Consider the following 17,018-nt stretch of genomic DNA (forward strand, 5'->3'; position numbering starts at 1 on the left):
GACCGGATGTATTCGGCGACTGAGCTCCTGGTACTGTGAGACTCCCCCCTCTCACAGGTCTGGCCCTTTACTCTATCAAGGGCCTACCTTGATGACAGATTTTGGAACCCTGAGAGGTGGCATGTGGCAAAGAGGAGGCTGCGGGGTTTTTTGGCTAAATCATTAGTGAATATTTTAAGGGGTCCTGGGAGGGGGTGGTTGGTTATATGGATGGATCTGGGGGGGGTCCATAAAGCTACAGAGCAGCATAGTCTGTCTGAGGGCCATGGCGGGATGGACGGGGATGGGAGCCTGGATAGGATGCAGGAGGATGAGGGTGAGGGCTGTTTAATTAGTACTGTGGGTGGAAGGGGCAGATATGGCGGTAGCAGGGGGCAATATTATGTTTTGGGAGTGCACACTCGCTGTTTGCAAGCGATTGCGTACTCTGGTCCCCAATGCATTTCTCATTCCCCGGGTTGCATAGATCCTCAGGGCCTGGGCGTCGACTGATGTTGTGCCATGATAAATAAAGCCCCCCTCATTTACAATCTTGTTCAGGAGGGGGATGCTGACCTGGCAGGTATTACGGAGACCTGGCTGGGCTTGGAGGGGGGGTTCCCATTGTTGAAATGTGCCCACTAGGCTTCTGCACATTCCATCATCCGAGGGCTCAGGGTAGGGGCAGGGGATTGTGGCTATTATAAAGGAAAGTCTTTGTCCGAGGGAGGCCACTGTACCTCAGATAGCCGGATGTGAGTCCCTCCTTGTGAAGTGGGGTCATGGGGTGTAGATGGGCTTGCTGATTGTGTACTTGGCTCCCTGCCACGTAGCAGCAGCCCTGCCCGAGCTGCTCAACGTAATAGCCGGGGTGGTGGTGGATACCCCTAGACTTATGGTCATGGGGGATTTCAACCTGCCATCTGTCAGTGAAATGTCAGAGGCAGCCCAGGAATTCATGGCTTCCATGGCAGCCATGGACCTGACCCAGTTAGTTCAAGGCCCTACTCACACGGGGGGCACACTCTGGATCTAATTTTTGTCTCTGGTCAGTGGTCGAATGATCTAGAAATAGGGGATATAATCATCAAGCCCTTGTCATGGTCAGATCATTCACTCCTTTGACTAGATTTTTAAGCTGCTACTCTCCGCCGCAGGGAGACGGAACTGAATAGGTGGTTCCATCCCAGGTACCTGATGGATCCGGATAGGTTCCAGACGGAGCTTGGGCCATTCCCTGAGGCTTTGGCTCACGACTCAACAGAAGAACTGGTGGCCGCCTGGGATAGGGCGGCCAGTGGAGCTTTTGACCATGTCGTGCCTTTGCAGCTCTGATCCGGTGCCGATCTCAATTGGCTCCCTGGTTCTCTGAGGAGCTGAGGGAGATGAAGCGCTGGAAAAGATGCCTGGAGAGCGATTGGAGGGCCAGCCACTCCAAATCTGACCGAACACTGGTGAGGTATCATATTAAGATCTACCTAGTGGCGATAAGAGTGGAGAAATTTAATTATTTTTCTGCCCTTATGGCTTCTGCAGAGAACCGCCCAGCTGCCCTGTTTAGAGGGACCCGCTCCCTTCTTCATTTGGGAGCGAGGGAAGGGTAGGGCTGAGGATTTTGTGTAATACCTGCATGACAAAATCGCTCAGATTTGGAAAGGCCTGGACTCCGACTGGGTAGGTTCAGATGGGATGATGGAGGTGGGTCTTGTATGTGTTACCTGGGAGGAGTTTGACCTTGTGACTCCTGAGGACATGAACAGGATACTGGGTAGGCTTAGCGCTGCCACATGTTTATTGGACCCATGTCCCTCCTGGTTGGTGCTGGCCTCTCGGGAGGTCACACATGGCTGGCTCCAGGTGATTACTAATGCTTCTTTGAGTGAGGATTTCTTCCCTCCCACCTTGAAAGAGGCAGTGGTGAGGCCCCTCCTCAAAAAGCCTTCCCTGGACCGGCTGTATTAGCGAACTATCGTCCAGTCTCCAACCTCCGCTTTGTGGCAAAGGTTATTGAGAGTGTGGTGGCGCGACAACTTCCCCAGTACCTGGATGAAGCTGTCTATCTAGATCCATACCAGTCGAGCTTCAGGCCAGGGTACAGCATGGAAACGGCATTGGTCGCATTGGTTGATGATCTCTGGAGGGCTCAGGACAGGAGTTACTCCTCTGTCCTGGTCCTATTAGACCTCTCAGTGGCTTTTGATACCATCAACCATGGTATCATGCTGCGTTGGTTGGAGGGGTTAGGAGTGCGGGGCACTGTGTTGCGGTGGTTCTCCTCCTTCCTCTTTGACCGTATGCAGTCTGTGTTGGCAGGGGGACAGAGGTCGACCTTGAGGTACCTTGCTTGTAGGGTGCCACAAGGGTCGGTCCTCTCGCCCCTCCTGTTCAACATTTATGTGAAGCCGCTGGGTGAGATCTTCTGTGGTTTCGGGGTGAAGTTCCATCAGTATGCTGATGATACTCAGCTGTACATCTCCACCCCAGACCACCCCAATGATATCCTTGATGTGATGTCCTGGTGCCTGGAGGCCATGCGGATCTGGATGGGGAGAAACAAGCTCAGACTCAACCCCTCCAAGACCGAGTGGCTGTGGCTTCTGGCGTCCCGATATAGCCAGCTGGCTCCATCGCTGACTATTGGGGGTGAGATCTTGGCCCCCTCAGAGAGGGCTCGCAACTTGGGCGTTCTCCTAGATACGCAGCTGTCTTTAGATGATCATATGACGGCCATGGCCAGAGGGGCTTTTTATCAGGTTCGCCTGATTTCCCAGTTGCGTCCCTTTCTGGATCGGGATGCCTTACGCACGGTCACTCATGCCCTCGTCACTTCCCATCTGGACTACTGTAATGCTCTCTACATGGGGCTCTCCTTGAAGAGCACTCGGAGGCTCCAACTGGTCCAGAATGTGGCCGCGCGGGTGATTATGGGAGCGAATGTGGCCATGCAGGTGATTATGGGAGCGACTCGGTGCACCCATGTAACACCTCTCCTGCGCGAGCTGTACTGAGGAGGGTTAAAATATATAATTCCTGTGGAAATTACCCTCAATCCTGTAAATATTAAACAATATTCTATATTCCAAGAAGGGCTGAAACCAATAATTAACCATTTCTTAGAATATAATCTTATCAAGAAGGAAAAATCACCTTCAGCATCCAATTTTTGCCAGTTAGAAAACATGATGGATCTTTTCATTTAGTCTTACATCTTCCCATCATAAATTCTCTTACAATAACCATTCATCTCACTGTGCCTAACCTCTATATTTTGATGTCTTTGTTTTCATCTACTTTTGCGTGATTTACTGTGTTGGATTTTTTAAAAAAGTTTTTTTTTTCTGTATTCCCCTTCAATGCTATAGTCACAAGTTATTTGGTTTTCAATAGGCAGAATGGCTTGCTAAAGATCTACAAAAAGAAAAGAGACTGACTTTGACAGCAAAATATATCTTTTAATCACAGGTGTGGATATTGGTCATGTATCTAAAACAGAACTAATTTCAGCAAAACCTGTCTGTACCCTCTAATTATACAAGAACTTCCAGTTCTTGGAAGTCTGGCATAGCATAGTTCTCACTTATTATGCTAGGCCAACTCACTGCATGGTAATTGACTGAATCATTTTTTTCCTTCTTCTGTCAGATGTGGATAATATATGGCTGAAACCCAGTCTCTAGAAATGCAGGGTGACTTATCAAAGTAAGGGGAAGTTGAAACCATCACTAGATTTTAACACTTAGAGTCTGTTTGTATCAATTCAGACCTGGGGCAATTCCAGCATTTAATTGCCCAATTTGTTTGTGTATTTCAACAATTGAAACTAGAATCTGTTTCAACAGTTGCTTTTCCCCAAACTTTCATTATCTTTAGTCTATATAAAGCTTGAAAATTTCCAAGATTGTTGGTGAGATATCACACTCCAGGGCAAAGGGGAGAATTCTCAGTCTCCTGGAATTAAATACAAAAATGTAGTAGCCTTTTCTGCCCATGTTTCATATACCAACACAACACCCTTTTTTTCTGTAACAACTAAGATCCTTCTTAAGGAAAATATTTGAATATAGAAGATATAATGAACTTGGCTATAATCCTTCAAAAATGTCACTGGTTCTTTGTTATTTTCTGGCCCTCTTTATCAAAGTAATGTTTTAACAAATGTTGATTACTTTGTGCTTCTTTAGTTTGAGGACTGGATCAAGAACTTGTCATGTTTAAGTGTACTTTCATTGTGTGGATATGAATATCTCAGGTTATGTCTGTTTTACAGGACCAGAGTTCAAAAGCTCTTCAAAGGCCAAGCTCACCCTGGCTATGTGGCTTGAGTGTAGAGCTGCCTCTGGTTCCATTATGCAAGACACATCTACTAGCTCTATCTTTTAAACCAAAGAAGGGATAGATGAGTTCTGTCTGGAGCACCAACTGCCACAAAGTATTTCAGATATTTAAAAGTCTCGAGAGAGCAATAAGAAGACTTTACTCCTCACCCCATACCTGACTCCAGTTTTGATCTTGACTGGGATCACCATAGGAACAAAGAAAAGACTTCCCATTGACATGCCCCCAGCTTGCCATGGTAGAAGTGTGTCAAGGGGTGTCATTCAATCCAGAATTGGATCACAGTCAGTAATGAAAAGCTATCCCATCCTAGAATCTTAATTTGGATTAAAGATACTATGCCTAGAATTTCTTTTGGTGGGGGGCATCAAATGTAGCAAATTTATCTTTTTGAACAGTTGATCCCTCCAGCCATTGCTATTTCTCTTGTTCAAATTCCTAATCCCTTATTTCCTACAATGTCTCCCTTTTTGCATGCATTACTTTTCTTCTTTATCCACCTAGATACAGCTTCAAGTCTTGCAACACATCCATAGCAGCTTTTCTGTTGGCTTCTAGTCTATTTATGGAGTTCATTTAAGTCAGTGGTTCTCAACCTTCCTAATGCCACGACCCTTTAATACAGTTCCTCATGTTGTGGTGACCCCCAACCAGGGGTGGGTTCTAATTTTTTTTACTACCGGTTCTGTGGGCGTGGCTTATTTTGTGGGCGTGGCTTAGAGGTCATGTGACTGGGTGGGTGTGGCTAGCTGGTCATGTGACCGGGTGGCCATGGCTATGTGTATAGGGACTACTCAGAGGGCTGAAAAAAAGTCATTTCTGACAAGTCCTCGCACTTTTGACTGGTCCTCACACTTATGACCATCCTCACATTTATGCCCGTGCACCATTCTTAACAACCATGTCACTCATTTCACAATTGCTTCTCTTCACCATGGTGACAAGATAGGGCAAAAACATAAAATGTGAGGACAGTCGTAAGTTCGAGGACTGGTCAAAAGTGCGAGGACCAGTCAAAAATAACTTTTTCAGCCCTCTGAGTAGTCCATATGCACAAAAGGACTACCCAGAGGGCTAAAAAAAGTGATTTCTGACAGGTCCTCGCACTTTTGACCGGCCTTCGCACTTATGACTGGTCATCATTTATGCCCATTGTAGCATTCTTAACAATGTGTCACTCATTTCACAACTGCTTCTCTTCACCATGGTGACAAAATAGGGCAAAAACATAAATTGTGAGGACAGTCATAAGTTCGAGGACTGGTCAAAAGTGCGAGGACCAGTCAAAAATAACTTTTTCAGCCCTCTGAGTAGTCCATATGCATAAAAGGATACAGCAATAGAGAGGGATGAAGGAAGGGAAGGGAAATTAGAGGAGGAGTGAAGGTAAGAGAGGGAGGAAGAGAGGAGGAGAAGGAGAAAGAGGAAGTAGGGAGAAGAAGAGGGGGGGGAAGAGAAAGTAAGTAAGTAAGAAAAGACAGAGGTGGTAGGTTTGAGGAGAAAGATTGCAGTACAATAAAAAAGATGAAAGGGAAGAAAGCCAACCCCGAACAAATATAAAGATATTAAGATAAAGAATGAATTGTTAAACTTTAAACAATAAAAGAGAACAAATATGAATAAATAACAATAATTAGAAACACACATACAAACATACAATGTATTTTCTTTGAACAGAGTATTTGGCCGGTTCATAAATTTAAACAGTGTTTAGTCATTTCAATTAAATTTACAATTTCTATATTTCCTTTTTGCCATATTTATTCCTCATCTATTTTTGTAAAAATCCAATATTACCCTTCATCCTCATCTCTAATCTTAATCAAATTCAATTTTTCCCTTCTATTCTATATTATACCCCTTCCCATTGTCATCTATTTTTATATCCATCTTCATATTGGTTAATTATGTAATATTACAGTTGTTTAATATGAATTCAACATTTTAATATAAATCAATTAGTTATATAACTACCTTTTTTGTATATTAATCAATATGAACATGAATATTCCAATTATTTCCATGCAATCCAATTTCTTACAAATCAATTAATTATATTTACCAATAATAATAAACCAAATAATTTCCCCCATATATTCCTCCAAACCACAACTTAACCATTTCTGCTTTCAACACAGTATACAAGTAATAGTATCTCAATTATTACAATTCCCTAGTTAAATAGAGCTTTTTTTCTTTTGTGTTTTAAAATCTCCTCTTTTTCCCTAAATTTCCCATTGTTTGCACCTACCTTTTTTGGTGAGGAAAAAGAAATCTGCCTGCCTAATTTTCCAACATGCAAAGCCAACAGCCTGCTTTACTTTCTCTTTCGTTTTTCAGTATAGGTAGGGGGAAAAAAATCTGCACTCTTTCCAAGCAAGCAGCAGAGCTCTGAGCAAAACAGTTGAGAGCAAATCAGCTGGGGGTCAGGAGCTGATCTTAGCAAGGGCTAATTAGCCTATGCTGAAGCTCCGTGGGCCAATAAAATTACAAAAAACCACCGAACCATTTCTTAAATTGCTGGCTCTCCCGCCCCTCGCCCACCACTATTTATTGGCAATAAATAGTGGTGCGGAGGGGCGGGGCAAGCCAGCAATTTAACAAACGGTTCGGCTGCACCACTGGCTATAGGGCGGCCCTTTGAAGCCCTGTGGCAAGAATTTAAACAGTTTTTTTTCCTCTAGCCATCGGAGGCAGCAATAGATTGGGAGTGGAGGGGGTAAACGAACGGCCGGCGATCCAACAGAGCAGAGAGTGAGGGTGAGTGAAGGCGTGGGGGGGGAGAGAGGGCTTTGGCGACCCCTGTGAAATGGCCGTTCGACCCCCAAAGGGGTCGCGACCCCCAGGTTGAGAACCGCTGATTTAAGTGTTTAAACCAGTCTAGGAAATATGCTCCAGTTTGCTGCTGAAAATATTTATTACAAAGAATCAGAAATGATTAGGAGGAGTCCAACATTTCAAAACAAAAATATGCCATAATCACATATATTTGAATAAGACATTCAGACTGATTGATGAATCAGTTGTTTAAACCTGGTCTATAAAATCTTCTGAAGGAGAGTGTGCTTTCTTTCTGCTATACCTTCCATTATTGAATGCCTCAATGAACAAAGGCACATAAAAAAAACATTTTAATCAGTTTTTTTAAACATTACATAGCAAATCAGTTTAAAAAATATAGTATTTTAAACCTTTAAACCTACATTATTCTGAAGATAAGAATTTTAAATTAACCATAAAATGGCAGAAAAATTATGGATTCTTTCCAAAGTTGATGCACAGGTTACTTGGAAGCTGATAAAATTGGTACAGCAAACATATGGAGTTTAGGAGCTTGCCACATCTGGCAATAACATCATTTCTTAGGTGTAAAGTAGCATAATGCAAGGTCTAATAACTTCTAGCAAGCCTAGACTTTTTTTGCAGTAATAAATTTACAAAGATAAGATTGCATATATCATAACTTTAATTGGAAAATTATCATCCCTGGAATCAAAGCATCCAAAATTTTCTTGATTTTGGAATCTGAGGGAAAAAAGACAACAATGCATATGATAAAGTTCAAAAAAGTTCAAGATTTTCATTTACAGAATCAGTTATAACTTAAAAGCTGTTTAAAGACTTTTTGCGATCTATTTTATTTGGCAGGAACAAAAATCATACCCAAGTCACTTAAAAAGGATAAGAATGCTACATAGGTTGCATTTAGTATAAAAAGCAAATAGTTATTTACATTATTACCTAACTATCATCTCAGAGGTGTTAAGCAGAGCCACCACAATTTAATGTACAAATTTATTATTTATTTATTGGTTCAATTTATATGCCGCCCTTCTCCGGAGACTCAGGGCAGCTTACAATGCGTTAAGCAATCACCTGCATACTTTTGTATATACCTGCTTAGCAGGGTATATATTCCCTATATATTTATACTGTACTATACTATATATACTGTATATTCCACATAATGAACCCATAGGAGGCCAGGATACCAATTGCTATTAATTTTTATTTTTTAAGGGCAAGTGTTGACACCTACATGTGGCTAGAAATTACTGTAATATTTAATAAATTTTAATATTCAAAAAAAAATAAAGTAATTTGGGGCGCTAAATGTAAATAATTTATTAAAAAGAGTTTTGAAGCACTACAAACAGAAGCACTCTACAGTATAGAAAAATTATTTTTTCCTTGTAGTCAATCCTATAAATTGCACCTTAGAGTCCATTTTGTACAAATGTCAAGTCAATGTTTCAGGCTATTTTGGGCTCAGACAGACGTCTTCACTATATTTGTGTTATTACATAGACTGTTCTGTAGAATAGAAATGGGAAAAGGAGAGGATATTTTTATTATGTTCCAGTACTAAGTTTCTTAAATGCTTAAACTACCATTCCAAGCTTTCATCAAGAATATTGCTGTCTGCAAAATGAGAGCTAGAAACTTGCATGAGACTAACTGAGCAGCAGTTGTCCATCTCACAAAAAAAAAAAAAAAGATTTGTAGGAGAACATTACAATTATTGTAATACATTATATCTAGTGATATGAAAGCAATGTATTAGTATTTGAGAAACTACTACAGCCAGATCCTTTCCCCACCTAACATCAGCATCTGAAGAATATACCTCTTCCTTTTCCTATTTATTTTTGTCCTACCTGAGTAATCACATGCATTATCCAACAAGCTTTCCTGGTTTAACCCCGTCCTAGAAGAAATGATACGTAGTTAGTTCTTTAATGTACATAGAGTTCAGCTGTTTTCAAACTAATTAAGAAATAGCATTTTTTTTTTCATTCAAGAGCATTTCTTATTACAAGTTCTTATATGCTCCTATCAGTTATGACCCATTTACAGAAAACATGCATTCTCTCTTGCTTTCTTAGGCTACAGAGCAGTAGAAATTGCTACATTGATACCAGATTATGTGTTAATTGATTTGAATATACACTAATTTTCCTAAAATGTCTCAATATATAGATTATTCTCATAGTTGTTGTTGAATATTCAAATACCGTCGGTCCCTAGTGGCCAAGTTAGTTACTACCTATGCTTTGATTGGTTGGAAGATGACAGCTCCAGGTATAAAAGGGAGCTGTCAAGCGCGGGAGTTGTTGTTGTTATGTATGCTTAAGTTAGTTGAATAAACATTACTGTTGCTGTTCCCCGTTCGCCTCAGAATCGTTCATCTTCGGCCAGAACATATTAGTGGCGACGAAGGTGGGATCTGTCGGCTGGAAGCGGTGAAAAGAGGAAGTGAGGCTTTCCGAGGTTTTGAAGCACCCGGCGGTAACATGGAGTCAAAGAGTTGGCACTCGAGTAAGGGGGTGGAGAATGGCGTCCTCACACAATTTTGCCCCATTCAACCCCGCGATGGAATCGTGGGAGGTGTTTGTAGCCAGATTTGACTGTTTCCTGATAGCAAATGATTACAGGGAGTTGTCTAGCGAGAGGAAACGAGCCTATTTTTTAAGCTTCTGTGGCTCAGAAATGTTTGAAACTGCTATGACCCTCATGGCTCCACAATCAATTCATGCGGGGACATGGGAAGAGTTTATGTCAAAATTAAAAAAACACTACGCTCCAGCTCCATCCCGCATCGCTCGCCGCCAACATTTCTACCATCGGGATCAGGCTGAGGGGGAGTCAATTAGCCACTATGTTGCGGCGCTACGAAAATTGGCCAGACACTGTCAGTTTGTGGACTTGGACGATTATTTGTTGGACAGATTAGTCAGTGGGGTGAGAGACGAGCACCTTAAAAGATGCCTCATTGCCAAGCCAGAGCTATCCTTTCAAGAAGCCCTTGATGAAGCGTGTGCCGCGGACCTAGCTGCCCTGTCCCTAGCTGATTTGCCCCGGGGACAACAGACCACCAAGCCTAAAGGCGAGCCCATTAACTACAATGCGGCTGAGGGGAGCGATGAATACGATTCCAGTGTGGAGCCCGAGGTGGACCAAGTTAGAGATACGCTGCGCCCTGCTGGGCAAGCCAGGCAGCCGCGGGGAAACTGCAGTTGTTGTGGGGGTAGTCACTCTAGTAATACGTGCCGGTTGAAAGATGTGGTCTGTCGTAGATGTGCTCGCCGGGGCCATATTGCGAGGGTGTGCAGAGCACCTAAACCTGCGGAGATGCCCCCCCCCAGGGCCAGTCGTCGCATTTCTGTCAGAAGAGCTGCCGATCCGGGTGGGTGTCCTTCCTGGAATCAAGAGCAAGGGGGAATTTACATGGTACATCCGGATCCACCTGAGGCTGCGTATCGCAAAATTAATGTGACAGTCTACATCGAGGGCCAGCCGTGCCTGATGGAGGTGGACACTGGCTCCGCCCATTCTATCGTGTCCTGGAGCACTGTCAAAAGACTGGTACCGCGGATGGCCAAGGCCTGTCTTTCCCCTTGTCACTTGCAGTTGAAAGATTTTCAAGGAAAACCAATAGCCGTCGTGGGGTGTGGCCGTTTCTGGGTTACTTTTAAGAACTTTTCTAGCCGCCTGCCTCTAATCGTCATGGAAGCTCCGTTGCCCAGTTTGCTGGGATTAAACTGGTTCCAGGCTCTGGGGCTCACTTTGCAAGGGGTGCATGCCATCCGCTCGTCTGAATTGGACATGCTAATCCAGGAATTTCCATCCGTATTTGATGGCAAGTTAGGATGTTATACTGGTGCCCCAGTGTCGTTTAGCCTTGACCCCAAGATTCCCCCTCGGAGATTGAAGCCTCGCAGAGTGCCCTTCGCATTGCAGGCAAGGGTGGATGCAGCATTAGATAAGTTGATCTCACAAGGGGTTTTATTATTATTATTATTATTATTATTATTATTTATTGAATTTCTATACCGCCCTATTCCCGAAGGACTCAGGGCGGTGTACAGCCATGAAATAAAACACATAGATATACAAAATTTAAAATCAAATAAAATGAATTAAATAAATTTGGCTGAATTAATACCCATAATTTAAAATACCCATAATTTTAAAATACATTAAAAATTTAAAATTTACACTTAAAAGGGAGAAGATTTAGGCGAGGCCCGCTTGATGAAATAAAAGTGTCTTCAACTCGCGGCGGAAGGTGCGCAGATCCGGGATCCTCCGTATCTCTGGGGGGAGCTCATTCCAGATCGTTGGTGCCCCCACAGAGAAGGCTCTCCCCCTAGGGGCCGACAGCTGACATTGTTTGGACAACGGCACCTGGAGGAGCCCTTCTCTGTGGGAGCGTACTGGTCGGTGGGAGGCTGTTGGTGGTAGTAGGCGGTCCCTACTACTGGTGGAATTTGCACGGTGGGAGACACCTATTGTGACGCCTATTAAAGCAGATGGCTCGATCCGCATATGCGCAGACTACCGGGCGACCTTAAATAAGGCTCTCTTGGGACACGCCTATCCTGTCCCCATTGTGCAGCATCTGCTGCACTCCTTGGGCCGGGGTTCAATTTTTGCCAAATTGGACCTGGCCCAAGCATATCAGCAATTACGGGTGGATGACCAGACTGCGGAGGCCCAGACAATCGTGACCCACTGGGGGGCGTTCCAATGTCGCTGTCTGCAATTTGGAGTTAGTGTGGCCCCGGGGATATTCCAGAGCATGATGGAGAGGTTATTGCACGGGATCCCTGGGGTCATGCCATATTTTGACAACGTTCTTATCTCGGCAAGCATCACATCTGAATTGAGGGATAGGCTTCGTTGGGTCCTTCGGAAATTTAGCGACGCCGGACTCAAAGTGAACAAAGCAAAGTGCCAAATTGCAGTGCGGCAGGTGGAGTTCCTGGGGTTTTTGATCGATGGCACCGGGATTCACCCGACGGCTGCCAAGACGTCTGCTATCCTGGATGCCCCAGCCCCTCATGGTAAAGCCGACATGCAAGCATTCCTGGGTTTGTTAAATTTCTATGCGGTTTTTCTGCCGCATAAGGCAATGGTCGCAGAGCCTCTACACCGCCTTTTGGATCGTGGGGCGGCTTGGCGGTGGGGAGCCAAGGAAGTTGCGGAGTTCCAGGCTGTAAAATGCCTCTTGACATCTAACGCCATCCTCACACAATTTTCGCCTCACCTCCCACTTACTCTGGCATGTGACACCTCCCCTTACGGGGTGGGGGCGGTTTTGAGCCATAAATTCCCCTCTGGCCAGGAACTGCCCATTGCCTATTTTTCCAGGACCTTGGCTCCTGCTGAGCGTAATTACTCGCAGTTAGATAAGGAAGCCTTGGCTCTTGTGGCAGGGGTCAAACGCTTCCACCATTACTTGTACGGTCGTTCCTTTGTATTATATACCGATCATAAGCCCCTTTTAGGAATTCTGGTGGGTGAACAGCAAGCTCCACAAATTATGTCACCCCGCATGACTCGCTACTCCGTGTTCCTGGCTGCATACACGTACCGTTTGGTTCACCGCCTGGCCGGGATATTGCTCACGCTGATGCTCTGAGCCGCTGCCCCATTCCAGCCCTGCTTGCTGACCCGGTTCCTGTCTCCTCGGTGTTCCTGATTGCTGATTCGTCGCTACCTGTCACAGCGTCGGACGTCGCTTGTCTCTCCACCAAAGACAGAGTCCTATCCCAGGTGCTGGACTGGATGGCTAGGGGTTGGCCACAAGGACCGCTCGCCCAGGAATTTCAGCCCTACTCGACGAGGAGGCTCGAGTTACCCACGCAAGCCAGATGCCTGTTGTGGGGTCATAGAGTCATGATTCCGCCCCCTCTAAGACAATCCTTGTTACAAGAATTACATCGGGGTCATCCGGGAGTGGTGCGCATGAAGGCATTGGGTCGGTGTTACATGTGGTGGCCACAGTTGGATAAGAATGTCACTGACTGGGTTTCAGCCTGCTCACAGTGCCAGGCGGCGTTACCTATGCTGGCCAAGGAGCTGCCTCGGGAGTGGGAGGATCCCGGGGCCCCGTGGTCTAGGTTACATATTGATCTAGCTGGCCCTATACAGGGACAGTCTTTTCTAGTGGTAGCAGATGCCTTTTCTAAGTGGGTGGAGGTGTTACCCATACGTTCCACCACATCGGAGACCATTATTCGGGCACTAGGCCGACTGTTTATCACCCATGGGTTACCGGATCTGATAGTGTCCGACAACGGTGCCCAATTTACATCTACTGAGTTCGAGGCATTCCTGGCGCACCGTGGGATACGGCATTGTTTAATTTCGCCGTTCCACCCAGCTAGTAATGGGTTTGCTGAACGCACCATGAGATCCGCTAAGGATGCACTTAAGAAGCTGGGTCACGGAAGTTGGAGTGAGCGGGTAGAAGAATATTTAATGGCTCAGCATACGACTCCCTGTCAACTTACCAACAAAAGCCCTGCCGAGCTCTTAATGGGCCGCAAATTACGCACCCTGTTAGATAGAATACACCCCTCCTATTACCCAAGCAAGCCTTTGGATTCACGTAGTAGGTACCAACCATTCCTAGTGGGAGACCCGGTTTATACCCGTAATTATGGTGGTCAGCCGTTATGGCTGGCTGGAACGGTTGTGGGAGTAGTGGGGCCGCGCTCCTACCAAATTGAGGTGGATAACGGGAGGATTTGGAAGCGTCATAAAGACCAACTGCGGGCTAGGAGGGTGTTAATTTCCCAGCAGGACAGTAGGGAGGACGTGAGCGCACGGCCTTCTGGGTTGGACACGGCCGGAGCAACAACCCCATTTCTGTCCGATACGCCAGCGGATGACGTACCTGTCGAGGGTGACCAACTGGGGGAGGCAGGTCCCGGGCAGTCCGGTAAAGCTAACGAGAGTGGCAACTCAAATCCACCGCCTGAACCAGATGAGAGGGTGGAGCTCAGGCGATCAGGGAGAGTCCGTAGGAGGCCAGCATATTTGAGTGATTACGCATGTGAGTGACGTCCCATGCGCAAGCTGGGTGAGAAGGAGTGTTGAATATTCAAATACCGTCAGTCCCTAGTGGCCAAGTTAGTTACTACCTATGCTTTGATTGGTTGGAAGATGACAGCTCCGGGTATAAAAGGGAGCTGTCAAGCGTGGGAGTTGTTGTTGTTATGTATGCTTAAGTTAGTTGAATAAACATTACTGTTGCCATTCCCCATTCGCCTCAGAATCATTCATCTTCGGCCAGAACGTATTAGTTGTTTTGTTCCATTGTCAAGTGACTTTGCTAATGTTCTCAAGTTGTTTTCTTTCATATCTATTGTGGCCAGAAGTATTTTGATCAATCCGTCGAGAACATGAGGATACAAATGTAGGTGATATCTTTCTCTCTTTTTTTGTCCCATTTAAGAACCTGTTCCTTCATCTCATATGACCATTCATATGACCATCAGTATCTAGTATAATAATGTAACTAACTCATTTAATTGGTCTTTTACATTGAACATCAGCTACCATAACTCTGTTGAACCTATTTCCCAAGGGATTAGATTTTGGTTATGTGCCCTGCCTCTAAACTATATCCTTCCTCTTTATTCCAAACTGTCCTTATTTTTGCATCTCACTAAACTTTTATTTCTACTTTTTCTTATGAATTAAAAAGTCTCCTTACTGTCCTTTGTGTACAAGTAGCCTAGCCATGCCAACAATAACAAATAAGCTAATATCACAAGATTATCTTACTGGTATCAGCGCAGAAGCTCCATTTTTTATCCTTACTAAAATTTGAGGTTGTGGCACACCAGAATCTTCCCTTTTTTCCCTTGAGACAAGTAGAAAATGTATGGTTCTTGACCTTAAAGGGGAATACACAAGGTTTTCCACCAGAATTTCCTCCATATTCTAAACACAAGAGAAAACATTAAAAGATATATATATATATTTGATCAATATTTTATGTCACATTACTTCAGATTTTATTTTCATATCATTAAATTTCCAATGTTATATTTTCAAGGGTGGGATTCAACTGGTTCAGGCCAGTTCGAGTGAACAGGATGTTAATTTTACATCTGATTTGGCAAACTGGTAGGTTTGACAAGTGGCTGGCCCTGCCCCACCCCACCCCACCCCTCCCAGAAATCCCCACGTGTCCAGTGGTGGGATTCAATTTTTTTAACAACCGGTTCTGTGGACGTGGCTTGGTTAGGGGTGTGGCTTGGTGGTCATGTGACCGGGTGGATGTGGCTATGTGCATAGGGACTACTCAGAGGACTGAAAAAAGTCATTTCTGACTGGTCCTCACATTTTTGACCGGTCCTTGCATTTATGATCTTCCTCACATTTATGCCCGTTGCAGCATTCTTAACAACTGTGTCAGTCATTTCACCACTACTTGTCTTCACCACGGTGACAAGATAGGGTGCAAAACGTAAAATGTGAGGACAGTCATAAGTTCGAGGAGTGATCAAAAGTGCGAGGACCAGTCAAAAATAACTTTTTCAGCCCTCTGAATAGTCCATATGCACAAAAGGACTACCCAGAGGGCTGAAAAAAGTCATTTCTGACAGGTCTTCGCACTTTTGACCAGTCCTCACCCTTATGACTGGTCATCATTTATGCCCATTGTAGCATTCTTAACAACCGTGTCACTCATTTCACAACTGCTTCTCTTCACCATGGTGACAAGATAGGGTGAAAAATGTAAAATGTGAGGACAGTCGTAAGTTTGAGGAGTGGTCAAAAGTGCGAGGACCAATCAAAAATAAATTTTTGAGGCCTCTGAGTAATCCATATGCACAAAAGGATACAGCAATAGAGAGAGATGAAGGAAGGAGAAGAGAGATGGAAGAAAGAAGGAGAGAGAGGGAAGGAAGAGAAGGGAGGAAGGAAGGGAAGGGAAATTAGAGTAGGAGTGAGGGTAAGAGAGTAAGGAAGAGAGGAGGAGAAGGAGAAAGGAAGAGGAAGTAGGGAGGAGAAGAAGCGTGGGGGAAAGAAAGTAAGAAGGAAAGAAAAGAGAGAGGTGGTAGGTTTGAGGAGAAAGATTGCTGTACAGTAAAAAAGATGAAATGGAAGAAAGGCAACCCCAAACAAATATAAAGATATTAAGATAAAAAATGAATTGTTAAACTTTAAAGAATAAAAGAGAACAAATATGAATAAATAGCAATAATTAGAAACACACATACAAATTTACAATTTATTTTCTTTGAACAGAGTATTTGGCCGGTTCACAAATTTAAACAGTGTTTAGTCATTTCAATTAAATTTACAATTTCTATATTTCCTTTTTGCCTTATTCCTTATCTATTTTTTTAAAAAACCAATATTACCCTTCATCCTCATCTCTAATCTTAATCAAATTCAATTTTTCTCTTCTATTCTATATTATACCCCTTCCCATTATCATCTATTTTTATATTCATCCTCACATTGGTTAATTATGTAATATTACAGTTGTTTAATATAAATTCAACATTTTAATATAAATCAATTAGTTATATAACTATCTTTTTTGTATATTAATCAATATGAACATGAATATTCCAATTATTTCCATGCAATCCAATTTCTTACAAATCAATTAATTATATTTACCAATAATAATAAACCAAATAATTTCGCCCATATATTCCTCCAAACCACAACTTAACCATTTCTGCTTTCAACACAATATACAATTAATAGTATCTCAATTATTACAATTCCTAGTTAAATAGAGCTTTTTTTCTTTTGTGTTTTAAAATCTTGAACTCTCCTCTTTTTCCCTAAATTTCCCATTGTTTCCACCTACCTTTTGGGTGAGGAAAAAGAAAAGAAATCTGCCTAATTTTCCAAAGTTGCAGCAACAGCAAAGCCAACAGCCTGCT

The sequence above is a fragment of the Pantherophis guttatus genome, chromosome 4 (genome assembly GCF_059756535.1).
Source record: "Pantherophis guttatus breed Tessera chromosome 4, ASM5975653v1, whole genome shotgun sequence".
NCBI classification, from domain to species: domain Eukaryota; kingdom Metazoa; phylum Chordata; class Lepidosauria; order Squamata; family Colubridae; genus Pantherophis; species Pantherophis guttatus.